Source organism: Pseudomyrmex gracilis, unplaced genomic scaffold (assembly GCF_002006095.1).
Source record: "Pseudomyrmex gracilis isolate BER0280 unplaced genomic scaffold, ASM200609v1 scaffold_85, whole genome shotgun sequence".
In the NCBI taxonomy this organism is placed as follows: Eukaryota; Metazoa; Arthropoda; class Insecta; order Hymenoptera; family Formicidae; genus Pseudomyrmex; species Pseudomyrmex gracilis.
In genome coordinates this window covers 369,058-381,069 of record NW_018020669.1, presented here as the reverse complement: position 1 = coordinate 381,069, position 12,012 = coordinate 369,058, and the positions used below count along the sequence as shown (strand labels likewise).

At 45.7% G+C, this 12,012-nt stretch overlaps 1 protein-coding gene across 1 annotated transcript in view; it reads right to left on the bottom strand.

Annotated features, from left to right (window-relative positions):
* LOC109855264 overlaps nucleotides 1-12,012 on the bottom strand; it is a 261,852-nt gene that overhangs the window by 143,936 nt on the left and 105,904 nt on the right. The gene's annotated exons all lie outside the window — the stretch shown is intronic.

Genomic DNA, 12,012 nt, shown 5'->3' with positions numbered 1-12,012 from the left:
ATCGGCGCACGGACGCTGGACTATTAATGTGTGACATAAATTATATATGACCATGTGCGCCTCGCCTGATTTTTGGCGCCTCAACTTTCCCTTGCAGAAAATAGCGAGCGCGATGCTTCTTCCGCGATCGCGATTGGAAAATCCGAACAAAAAAGCGATAGTCCGGACTTTGTAAGCGTGTATCACTTTCAATTGTGACAATCAGCTGATTGCGAGAAGCTCCGTTTCTCGCTGTCGGAAGATTGCACGAAGTAAGCCACTGGGTTTTTTTTTACCATTGAAAACCGTACACACCTGTAGAGTTCTAGCTTCTTACGCTGAGTGTGGATCACACTTATTAATTAATTACTCAATAAATATTGCAAACTCTCTCTGTCCAGACTGATTCAATCTTCACATTTAGACTGTGTCGAAAATTTTTCAGACACCCTGTATATAAATATCTCAAAATGCCTGATGTTCATCACAGACCGCGTGGCTCCCGGAACGGGATGCGGAAAGACGTATATGTGTGTATAAGTACGCGCGGGTGGCTTTCGTGAGGGAGGAGACGCTGATTTGTGTGGCGCACGTGTGTTTCACGTTCCTCGGCAAATTAATACGCACGTGAAATTCACGGCGCGAAAGTATTTGCAAGCGTTCGCGCGCGCGCTTCTTTCTATCGAAATGATACCAGTCCGAGAACGACCGCGCGCGAGCAACGGGAGGGACGGACATCGCAGAGGGAAGCTTTTTGAGGGTGTACAAATGATATCAATATGTATCCATTAAGCTTCCTTCCCCTCTCTTTTCTCCTTACCACCACCCGCATCGTTCAACCATCGAAGTAATGTTTTGGGGTTGCGGTTGCCAAGCGACAGCGTAGGTGTGTGTGTGTGTGTGTGTGAGTGTGTATGTGTGCGTGTTACACTTCGCCGGAACACAACGGGACGGAAGTGATCGCGATCGACCAGACAATATTCGCGCCGTCCTTCTATCCATTGGCCTGGATTTTCCTTTGCGCGACTTTCTCTCTCTCTCTCTCTCTCTCTTAACTCTTTCCACCGCTAATGTTTCCTCTGACAATCAACCCTCCGCGTGTGCGCGATGAGAGATACTTCGTTGACACCTCGCGATTCTTATTTTTCCCGCCGCCCGAGCCCCGATCATCGATCTTCATCCGCGAAATCCGCCGACGGATTCTCTCCGACCGTCGATTTGTCCCAACTTAATTTTTGTCACACATGTGCGCCGCGTCAGGTCGCGCGGCATGTGTGTCTCGCTTCTCTTCGTCTGTCTGGCCGATAAGGCCTTTCATTCGGCGCAAGATTGATCACCGGTTCGACGTGTCGCGGGAAAATCGGCGGGTCCTGCGGCCCGACGATGCAGAGATCGACGAAAAACATCGGGAAAATAATATCACGATTTCTCGTATGTTGAATAATTTTATTGCGCCGGAAAAACGCGGAATTAAATGCGCGATATTGTTCGCGTAACGAACAATAGCGCATTGTTTATACTTGAAATTTTGTTCTTTTTGCAGTAGCCGCCGCCGCCGCCGCCGCCGCCGCGCGAGCTTTAATGGGTGCTTTGCATACACTTGGCATTCGCCGAACCACTTTGTCATCTCTTTGTTTGAGAGTTTCCGTTCCGGGGTGCTTTTCGAGCTCGAAAACAAAATGAACGCCGCGCGCCGAACTTAAACATTTGTTTTATGCGGTCTGTCAGTAGCTAGAGTGTGTTTCGGATATTTTCATTTTACACAACTACTACCCTCCTAAACTAGACGCTCGCTGTTGTATTTCCGTTGTTTCCCATAGTGTTTTTTAAACATTTATTTAGTTTCAGGTCGCCCTACGCCGCAAGGGAGCAACGCTCGCTCGGTTTATGAATTGATAAAATGTCATTTTCACAAACATTGTTAACATCGAAGAAATTTGTAACGGGGTTTTGTTTTTGCGAGAGCGCGCGCGCGCGAGTGTGTGCGCGCGTGTGTGTGAAACCGCACACGATTCGATGATTCGTTCGGTCCATCGTCGCGCGCGCGCGCGCGCGTGTGCGTGCGAAGTGCGCGCTTTTTTTTTTTTGCGCACGGTTATAAAGCTTAATTACGTAAAAATATTCGAGAACGAAAAAGGGCGCGCATGACGTGACGTTAATGCGAAAGTTAGATTTCGCGGTAAAAAGCCTCGCGTTTGCCAGATTAATGGCCGTAACCGCCGGATACTATAAATAGCTAACGGTTAATGAAGACGCACGCGGAGCGCGGAGAGTCGCTTTGTTCGCGCATAAATTTGCTAATGCAAACGCAATTACCTCGGACTCGATCGCGCGCTCCATGCTTCAATTACGCTAATTCGAAACGCATCTGTTGCAAAAAGATGCGAAAGGGATTGCGCGGGCGGGAACGCGTAAAACTTTGAAATTTCTCAATTCGAGCGCGAGACACGGAGAAGATTAAGTGCTTTCTTCGCTCGTAACACTTATCATTTCGCGCACAAGATCTCGAAAAACGGGTAGACGGTAATTGCTGCCAAACCAAGAAGGAAACAGAGAGAGAGAGAGAGAGAGAGAGAGAGAGAAAGAGAAAGAGAGAGATGCGGAGGGAAGAGGAAGAGGAAAAGGGGGAGAAGAAATGCCGTACGACGAGGAGCCGCGTCGCGGTTATGCAAAAGCAGGCCACGGGAGTTCACGAGCGCGGCACCGATCTTCTCCCTAAGCTTTTAGCGAAATTGCTTTTACTAACTGATTACATAACGTAATAAAGGTTATTTTTACGTGGACCTGTTTCACGATCCGGGGAAACCCGTCCGACGGCGATGTGTCATTGGCGAAGTGCACAGTCGGGAGGGGAGGGGGAAGTAGGGGAGGGGCGAGAGAGAGAGAGTATTTCGTGCTTCGATAAGAAGAGAGAGCTAAATGGCAAATCTCGACGCGACGCAAGTTTGCTTGTCTGTCAGGGTCACACAACCGCGGACATTTCTCTCGAATCGCGCGAGTTCTCCCGATATGATAGAGAGAGAGATAGATAGATAGATAGAGAGAGAGATGCTCGCGCTAATATATTCCGAACGTTTGTGAAATTTCCATCTTTTGGACGGGGGGAGGGGGGAGAAGATGAAAAATATCAAAAATGGAAAAAAAAGAGACACGACCGAATAAAAATCAGCCGCCTTTTGATCTCCACTTCGTCGACCACGTCACGTTCTTTCGCACACGCGCGTGTGACCATCTCTCTTTTCTGTGTACTCTCCTCTCTCTCTCTCTCTCTCACCAACTCTTCCACAGGAAGATCAACATGCAAAAAAACGGTGTGTGCGGGCAAGTGCGCTCGTGGCGAAATTGTTAATTTAACAAAGGGACCATCCACGTAATCCAAGCCGCGAGCGTCGAGCTACGTTGCGCCGCTTGCGTGGTCATTAGGCACACAACGAGTGCGGATCGATCGAGCCGCGCCGCCGGTGTACACCGGCCGCAATTACTCGACCGTTATATTAGGTAGACTGTCCTGATAGATTACTCGACAAACCGCGTAGCCGTGCCTTTCAAGATTTAATAGTGATTTATGAGCCGGAGCTTCTCGCCTTTCTCGCATTCGCGAGCTCTCTTGCGCTCTTTGCGTTCGCGCGCGCGCGCGTCTCTCGCATTCTCATCTATTCCTCCTTCCTCGGACGTAAACTATTAACGCCGAAACTATTAATGGGCGGACTATTAACGCGACCTAATTCGCCGGCTAATTTCCATCGAAGATCGACCGCGCGAAGCGTGTAAAAATTTAAGAGACAGACGTGTAACGACCCCGCGCGCGATCGTGATCGATCGGTGTTCGAGAAACGCGCGTTTAGACGCGTTTAATTCAAAGCTGACGGCGATTCAACGCTCGTGCGTTCCGTGAGCTCTCGAGCTCATTCACCGCGTCGAAGTTCCGTCGAAGCACCGTCGAAGCATAAATCTTCGGTTTTCGGTTCTTCGTTAAAAACAAGAAAAAAAAAAAAAAAAGAAAGAAAAGGAAAAATCGAAGAAAAAAAAACAAAAAAGAAAAATTCGCGCGCGCTCCGCGCGGTCGGGAAAGTTTATATCGCGATGATGTGGCTCTTGTGGGAACAAATACTGACGTAATGGTATTCTCAAAGTTTACCGTGCTCGCAATCATGTTAGGAACCTAATCCAATAATAGTCGTGCCGCGAGACAAGAAATTACAAGGCCGCCACGTCAGGAAGATTTGTGTCTAAATCACGGCGAGAGACCGTTGGCAAAACACAACGCGCTATGGCGTAATTCTGTCTACCCTTTTGGATGACGACGCTGCTGCTGCCGGGAGCAGAAGCGTCGTCTTCTTCCACGGTTGCGAGCGTTTCTTAGGAAGATGTGAGTCACTATGACGCGGGGAGAAACACGCCGCGGCGAATGTATATAAGAATTACACGAAGTGACGCGAGTGAATCACGACGTCGCGCATTTACGTCTCCTCCTCGTTTCGCAAAACGCCGCGTTTGTTCGTCGGAAAAATTGTCACGTGCAATTCATCGGAAGTTGAAAAAATGGCAAAGTTACGTTCCCCCTCCCCCCCGCCCCCCCGCGGAATCGCGCGACACTAACTTCTTCCCGCGCGACAACGTTCTTCAAGATTTATACAATAATTTATTTGCCTTCGAATAAGAATCTTACACGTTCGCGCAGAGATATCTGTATCTTCAAACGCAATTCGCGAAACGACAACATTTATATTATAAAACAAACATGCGCACGTGCGACGCGATGCAAATGTGGAAAAAAAAAAAAAAGAAAATCACAAAAGCGCGCAAAACCGGGGGGAGAGATCGCGGAATCGAGAATCAACGCGAGATAATTTTTCGCGCAAAGACAAAAGGAAAAGGCGGCTCTCGTCTATTTTTCTCGCGGAAAAAAGCTGACTTCCCATCGCGTTGAATAAAGAGCGCGATTTCAGCTCATCGGCGCGCTCCTGTGTGCGTCGTATGCGCGCGCGTTACATTATATTTCCCGATGCGTGTTCGCTGTATCTTAACCATCAAGAGCCAGGCAATGTCGCGGGAGGACGGGGGAAGGGGGGGGAGGACAACCCCCATGGCCGACAGTGGTGCTCCAGTGGAGCTGCAATACCCGGGGCTAAAGCACGGTCGACCCTCTGTGTGCATCGAAAGAGAGATAGAGAGAGAGAGAGAGAGAGAGGCGTACTCCGACCGCGTCGCGCACCCCCCTCCCCCCCTCGGCCGCTCGCCTCATGAATATTTAAACTGGATATTAAAGGCGCAAAATCACCGCCCGAACGAGCCCTGAGCGGGATCTCAACGAGCCGGGGTCGGGGGACGCCTCGAATTTCGAGGGCGGACGGGAGAGATGATCGATCCGAAATGTTCTCGGATCACGTGGCTGACGACGTTACATCACGAGGGCAACGTCGTAAAAAGAAAGTGGGAATTCTCTCGACTTCCGGGGTGGAGGGGGAGGGGAAGGGGAGAAGAGAGAGGTTGGGAAAACGAAAAGAGGAGACTTCGGAAGAACGTTTCTCCGGGATTATATAGTTCGAAAAGGAATAAGAAATTCGGTCGCGTATGACGGTGCCTCCCCCCTGTACCTCCCGTGTAATCGCTCACTTCGCGTTAACTTGGAGCGGAGTTGCGCGCGGCGTTAACTTCGCTCCGAACTCCGATTACCGTAATCATCGAAAATTCCAAATGACCCATATTCCGGAGCTAATTATAACCGTTATGCTTTTATAAATAGACGAGTTCTGGTATCCTTCCTCTTTTTTTTTCTCTCTCTCTCTCTCTCTCTCTTTTTCCGCGGAATATCAGTTTAACTTTGCCATTAACTCTAAAACCTTTGCATTATGCGCGAGGCGGAACAGATGGCGGCTTAGCGCGGCGCGTCTCTCTCTCTCTCTCTCACGATCGATAACGTAATACCCACAAGTGAATTCGGAAAATCAATAACGAGAGCGTGTTCTCCAATTTCATGGTGTTACGGGCGCGCGCCGTCCAACGTACGAGCGAAGCCCTCCGTTACATTAGAGCGAGACGAATTTGACGTCGCGCGCGACCCCGCGCGCAACAAACACATCGGTCACGGTCGGTGGGTCGATCCGTGGCGGCGGCGGGCGCGGCGGCGAAATATCTGACGGGGCGCGAGAGGCAACGAGATACCCTTTGTAAGTCGACGAGCCATGCGGCGACAACACGAGGAAACATTGTTAATCGAACGTCGCCGACGCCGTCCAACGAATGAATAATGCAGCAGCGGTGGAACGGCAGCAGCGCGTCTCTCTCGCTGCAATCCCACCAGCCCGAACGGAAGCGGGATATGTCCGTCTATATATCGCGCGCGTCGGTCCCTACTTCGCGGCCGGCCTTTCAGATTGACCATTTGCCCGCAACAGTCTGGAATCCCTAATTGCAACGTCGGCGTGTGCGCACGATACTGAATGCGAGAGAGGGACTCTTCATTTTCCGCTTCGTTTGCAGCTCGACAAATATCCTCTATGATCGCGGATTATATATTCGCAGATAACAGCGTCTGTGTGTGTCTGTGTGTGTATATGCGTTGGCCCGTGAGTAAAAATAACTATATATATATGTGTAGAAATAAATAAGAAAATTTTATAATAAACTAATAAATATATGTAAGTCCGGTCAGTAAGAGCCGATCGCAGGGTGTTGTGCGGAAAAATGTGCGTATATATATATGTGCCTACATTTATTTTATATATATATATGCGTTCGCGTGTAAATTTTTCACGTGAGTTTTTTTAATTGAATTGTCAATTCTTAAAATCAAATAGGATGCTAATTTTGCATCACATATGTAAAGGACTCCCCCGAATACCCTCCCCTAACTATATTTATAAAATTTATTTTACAATAAACTTCTTTCTTGAGATTTTTCTCTTGAATTTTTCTTACGCCTTACTTGCTCCAATTACAGTCGACAAAGCGATTATCCAACGAGTAATAACATATGGATCGCGGTCATCCTTTATTTATTTCGCAAGTGATGCTTCAATCTCGTCCTCAATTTCCTGACCACCATATTCGCGCCTGGACATCGGAGGTGCCCGTTTTTCATCTAAATGCAAACAGAACACGTCGGCTGAGGAAGGGAAAAGCAAGAGAGATAGAGAGAAAGAGAGAGAGAGAGAGAGAGAGAGAGAACGGGCAAGAGTGTGCTCGAGGAAAATAACTTACTAACCAAGCTACGGGGAATTAATTGTGTCACGTCAGTGTGTTTGAACTCGCGCGTTTCTTTTCAACAGCTTATTTTACATAATTGGCTCTTTCTATACAATTGGATTTCTTCAGGCGTGATCGCGAACTCGACGGACGCGCTTTGTCATGTCGACGAGGCGCGCGCGTCACCCAGCCATTGCGAATTCCGGAATCTAATTCCGGAACACGGGGGTCGTACGTTATAGATCAAACCCTAGCCCAACCCTAACTCGCCGTTGTCGTTTGCGCTCGCGCTGGCTGTCAACGACGAACAACAAACAAGTTTGCACGAGCGACGACGCCTAATGTCTAATACTCGCGCGTTGAGTTTCCACGACCGACTTCGAACGGAAATCTTCGTTTCGCGCGGCGCGCGCGCTTCCGTCGTCTTTGTTGTGAACTTCCGAAATTCCGCGATACCGTCACCGACAGCCATCACCGCCTCAGACGCGTGGAAATGTAATTGCCTCCGCGCGTGACCTAAATATTTAACAATACCGGGCGCGTCGCCGTCGTTGGTGACGCGCGAAAATATCGATTTTCCGAACTTCGTCGCAGCGCGCCGTCGGTTTTATTCACGAGTTCTTCCCTCATTATCTATTTAATTTAATTTAATAGGCAAATTCTCCTATGAAAAAATTACATAGAATTATAATAATAAAAGTTACTCACATCTGCATTATGGAACGTTTTTTCACTTATTCGACGTTAAAAAAAAAAAAAAAAACTGCTTTCGGACCGACGTGTACACGGAAAATAAAATTTGGAGAGTTGCTTCAATTAAAGTTGACGTCACGAACTGCCAGACGCGCGAATAATTTATTCAATTGCACGCGCGATTAATTTCACATATCCAGATTCTTAAAGCACAATTATGCTGTGTGTGCAATAATATCGATATTTCATAAAGAATATATTTCAATTGAACTAATGCTGATTGTTAATGTTGATTCAACATTCAATTTTGTTTCCGTGTATTGTCTCACTTTTTTTTTACTGACGCACCGGCAAATAATGTAATTTGTTTTCAAATGTTGCCGATCTGTAAACGCATCTTTTTTAGTTTACGATCTTAAAATAATTTAAGTGTTCAGAGTCGATACGAGCTTTTGTGCCGGATGTCCGCGCAGATATAAATATATTTTCTAACCTTCCTTACACGTGTAAATTAAATCTTCGTAGTCAGACGTGGATCTCCCAGACCCACTCAGAAATTGCGCGTCAGCGTTTTTCTAGAAAACAATTAGTTTTTTTTTCAAACGCTTATATCTTCAAAACTAAAGATTTTTTTATTGATCGACGAAGAAGCGTTCAAACTTTTGATTAAAAAAAAAAAAAAAAGAAAAATATTTACTTTTCGCGGAGATATTCGATCTTAAAGTCGCGTGAGCCTCACAGATCAAGTCTACATATGAAGAGTGAACAAACACGTCGAAATTCGAATTAAATTTAATTCGAAAATTTACGTAGGATATTTGATTTGCATCACGAGAATATGTGAAATATTCAATTCACTTTCCCATGGAAATTAAAAAATCCATTTTAAAAGACTTGCTTGTGGACAAGAAATCGAACACGGATCTCTCTCGCGTAAATTTACTTCGAATTATGTAGACTTAGTTCGAAATTTTCACGAGCGTGTGTAAATTGTTTTGAAATATAATAAAGCGCGTGACGTAACGCGTAAGACGATGAAAATCATTTTTCGACGCGCCATTCGGGCTGAGTTTAATCGTCCGAAATTGCTCTCGTAATTATACGGTGAGTCTCCGTCTCTTCAAAATTCGCCGCGCGCTTAATAGACGACAGAAACACTGGAATCATCCATCACACTTAATCCGCTGCCGAAGAAAAGATGCGGCGACCGTAAGGAAAAAAAAAAAAAAAAAGAGACGTCACGACGTTCCGGGATCTGTCGCGTATAACGTTAACGACGCGTGCAGATCGCGTAAGTGAAAAAGGACGACGATCACCGGCCAGCCGTGGAAGAAACAAGACGTGTTCGTGGAAACTGCGAAGTGAGAGAACTGCTCTATCTCTCTCTCTCTCTCTCTCCTCGTAGAGAAGAAACCCCGTAAAAAAAAAAAAAGAACTTCTCTCTGAATCATCGCGGCTACAGTTTCGCAACAACTCTCGTTACGACGTCACCCCTGCGCTAAAGTGGAAGCCGTCTGCGCGAAGTAGCAGACGTCGCCCGTTGTTATTACAGTGCGAAAGTAAAAATAATGCCGGTTGTTTGCGGCGCTCCTTCGCTCTCTCATCCGAGAGCGGGATGTACGCTCCAAAGTTTCTTATAGCGTGCGCAAAAATACATATGTCCGAGAGATGTTTTGCAAAACGCTTCGAACGCGGAGGGGCTCCCGCGCACTTCCGGCGTGCAATCTGCCACCGCATTCCCCGTGGAGCGGTTGTGCGGAAAGAAACGTTCTCGCGAAGAGAGAATGTAACTTTCAAACGTCTCGAATATGTTGATGTTTTCTACTCTGTTACTCTATTACATTTCCCAATTAGCGATACGCACGTGTAAATAAAAAATACAACGAAACTCCATTTATATAAACCGGAGAAGGGAAACAAATAAATTCACATAACCGGATATTTCACAAACCCGGGGAGCTCACCTACTTCCCCTCCATCATATCTACCGCCCGAACCTATCGGCGATCAACAACCGAGCGTCGCGGATCGTTTTACTTTTTTATTATTTAAATTAAACAGCGATTGTTAATAAGAGCTCAGCTAGAGTTTACTTCAGGCGTTGCAAAAACTCTCGTACAAATGAAATACATGTAAACGTAGTTTATCACGTGTCACGAGAGAATTCACGACAATCGTTGCTAGAGATAAATAAAAAGCTTGTTAATTTACTAATATATTGCGAGTATTAACTTCGAGACGAATGTAATAAGGCGATGCGCAACCGTCCAAGATATATCGATGCGGCACGGTTCGGAGGATGGTTGCAAATTGAAGAAAGCAATATCAAGAGACGGCGGCGGTGGCGCCCGCCTTTAATACCCCTCACTCAGCTATCCCGAAGGAACCCCTCGCGGCCGGTTAATCCGGAGTCAGCTGCCGGAAAGGAATGGAACCCATTTCGGATAGGCCGTGGCTGATATCCGCCACCTGGCAATATTTCAACAACCCACTCGTCCGAGAGAACGGATTCGGCTCTTTGTCGACGCGGCTGACATTCCGTCACTCCGGCAATTAAAAGCGATAAAAACTGACGGACCGTCCGTGTCCTAACGATCTTGTCGACAATTTCGTTCGCAATGAGATGGAAAATTTACTCCTCGCAGGTTTCTCGATTTTTTTACGATGAGAAATAATATCGCGAAACTGTAGTGTCCAAGATATTCCAAAATGAATGAAGAGACAAGTTTGAGACCAATAGTCTCGAACACAGTTGCGCGCAGTTGTTTGTATTTATTTCAAAACTTAACGTTTTGATCTCAGGATCATCAGACAAAATACATCAAATATCAAATTCAATTACATTGTTTATGTTCACGAAATTATAAATTAAAAACTTAAATAAATAAATAAACAGTAACATAAAAATTAAAATGTCATAAGACTCCGAAAGTTTTGCACAACACATTTGTAATGTAATAAATTTTAGCAACTATCACAAGACGCGAGCAAATATAATATTTGCCACTACAAAAGAGCTAGTTTTTTAAAACAATAATAGGAAAACAGTATCAACAACACTGAAACTGTCGTAACCGAAATTTTGACAAGTCAAAATAAATAAAAAAAAATAAATAAACAAAGAGAATAATCCCATTCCAGGAAAGTTTTAAAATTCTATTCAGAAAAAAGCGTGTGTAAATAATCCTACCGTGTGTAAAATCCTATTCAGAAAAAAAGCGCGTGTGTAAATAATCGCAATCAATTCTCTCGATATTGTCACTTTAATCTCGACGCTGATTGGACGTTTCTCGGATGTGTTTCTCGCGATTCATGTCGTACGAATCAGGAGGCACGGCAGTGCCTCGCGCTAAGTTCACGCGACAACAAAGTCGCACTCGAACTTTGTCTTTAAAAACTTGACCAAAGTAAAGTCACGTGACAGGAAGGAGTGAAAAAACACGTGACTGTACTTTAGTCACGTGTCTTTAAAAACGTGACTAAAGTAAAGTCACGTGACAGGGAGGAGAGGAAAAACAACACGTGACTAAAGTCACGTGACTTTACTTTTGTCACGAGCGCCGCGTTTTTAAAGACACGTTCGAGTGCGACTTTGCGTGAACTTGGCGTGAGGCACTACTGTGCCTCTTGACTCATACGAAGACGTGAGTAAAACAAAGTCACGTGACTGTAGTCACGTGTTGTTTTTCTTCCTCTCTCTCACTATTTTTCGAGTGTGATTTTCATGCGTTATTTCTGACATCTCTCATATGTGTATCATATGGTTTGTAAGACATATGTACTAGCTGTCATCGCGGTGACAGATTGTGTTCACTGACAAGTTAAAATAAAACTAATAATAGCGTGCGTGTGACGCGCGTTTGTGTTGTGCTAGTAAATATCAAAAAATTGTGCACCAGTATTCGAGGGCTTATATCGGCCCTGTCTTTATCATTTTAAATCTCGGAGCTTATATTTCTTCACACCGTTATCAGCGTTGATATTTCTTTGTTTATTTTACACAAAAGATTGAAAACTTGTTGTCGAATGCACCAAGTATCGCGAATGATTGACCAAATATACACAGTTTGTCCGGAAAGTTCCCGGACTGATTTTTTCTAGCGCGGGTAAGCGGCGCTATCGAGCGGTCAACGCTGGAACTACTTAGTATAG